Here is a 1,820-nt window from a genome sequence, read left to right on the forward strand (position 1 = left end):
CCCCGAGTGAAAAGATGATGTTTATTTATAGTCTATGATTGTGGGCATTTTAGCCTTTTGATGAATAACTCTCACAACATAATCAAACTACTCATATTGATCTCTTTTGATCATAAATTTTTTTTAATAATTTGAGAGCTTTAATGATCTTAGAATTAAAAAAAGCTTAGTCTCATTGTATTCTTTCTGCAGAAACGCTCGATTTAAATATAATTAGGTCAAATTTTGAGTTCTTTTGACCATCCTATTGACGATCCAAAGCCACTAATAGTGTTTTAATGGTTTGATCTTAGCTTGATTGAACTCCGATTAAACTGATTTTTGTATCATTAGGTTCGTCTTGCCGAGACATGATCTTGACTACAAACTAGCGAAAAATAGAGCCCTAAATAATCTTGTTTTAAATCTAGGATATTTCTTGCTTAAAAAATATCACGACAATCGTGTTAAATGATCAAATTGATTCCATAGATAATATATTCACATTAAATAAAATTTAATGGTTTAAAGATTCATCTTATTTAAAATTGGATCGAGAACTAATAAAGTCTCCATAATTCATGTAAGAATACATAATGATATCTCAATAATGATATCTAAATTGAAGGATATCTCAATTGCAACTTGTTTTTATACATATATATTTTTAAATGCAACTTGGTTTTGTCACGGGTCATAGAAGAAATGCCAACTTTCAAGGAAATATAATAAACCCTAGAAATTAAAGTATGCCCTACATGCTTAATGAGATGGACAGCCTATATGTGCTAAGCAGATGGTATCATGCTTAATGAGATGGACAGCCTATATGTGCTAAGCAGATATATCATTGCTTTATGAATGGATTAGACCAATAAACATGTCTTTAACCGCGTTAATAGCTTTTGAATATGCACACTTGGGTATTGCACACCCGTGAGTTGGCTCATGAATTAACCGTAATGAACTAACAAGTCAAATTGAAGTCAACCTCAACTTAAATAAAATGTTTTAAAAATGTATTAAATTTTAATATTTTTCTTTTAAAATTTTAAAAATATATAAAAATGATATTTTTATTTTATATCAACTAATTTCTTATTAATTATCTCTTCAAATTCATCTTAATTATAATTTATTACAAGTATATTTTGAATTAATATTATTTTTTTTCTTTCATAATAAATGAGATAGTTCTAATTAGTAGAATTAAACTGGAGCTCGAACTCGTTTAATTAATCAAGCTCAAGCTAATCAAGTCTAATGTGCCTTCAATTTTCTTTTTCATATAAAATTAATTAATCATGCTTAAGTTGATAGAGACACGTATTCATCCTCGACTTGATCAAACTCAAGCTTACATTACTTGATCAAGTCAAGGACGAGTATGTACCTTGAACAGCTTGAGCTTGATTAATTTTATATAATTAATTTAAAGTCACATGTCAATATGACATATTGATATCTGACTTTAAATAATTTATATAAATTTTGATTCTATTTACTAAAATATAAAATAATTTTACTATCAACTTTATTTCAGAATCTGTGGAAGGTGAAGAAAAAGGAGAAAAAGAAAATGTTAGGCAAGTGCTAAGTGACGAGAAAAAAAGTCCCAACGACAAGGTGGAACACACCACTCAGTTGTGTACAAGTCGTGATGTGATCTAGGCCATCATCTGGACGGCCGTTTATCCAGATGCAAGTGTTTAGAAGCTAGATGTGTAAACACATAAGAATTAATTGGTATGTATGTAAATCTTCCCAAATAATAATAAAATGATTCAGAAGAGAAATATGTAGAAGGAAAACTTAGGCGCATTTGAGACCTATATATATAT

Source organism: Phalaenopsis equestris, unplaced genomic scaffold (assembly GCF_001263595.1).
Source record: "Phalaenopsis equestris unplaced genomic scaffold, ASM126359v1 Scaffold000002, whole genome shotgun sequence".
Taxonomy (NCBI): Eukaryota; Viridiplantae; Streptophyta; class Magnoliopsida; order Asparagales; family Orchidaceae; genus Phalaenopsis; species Phalaenopsis equestris.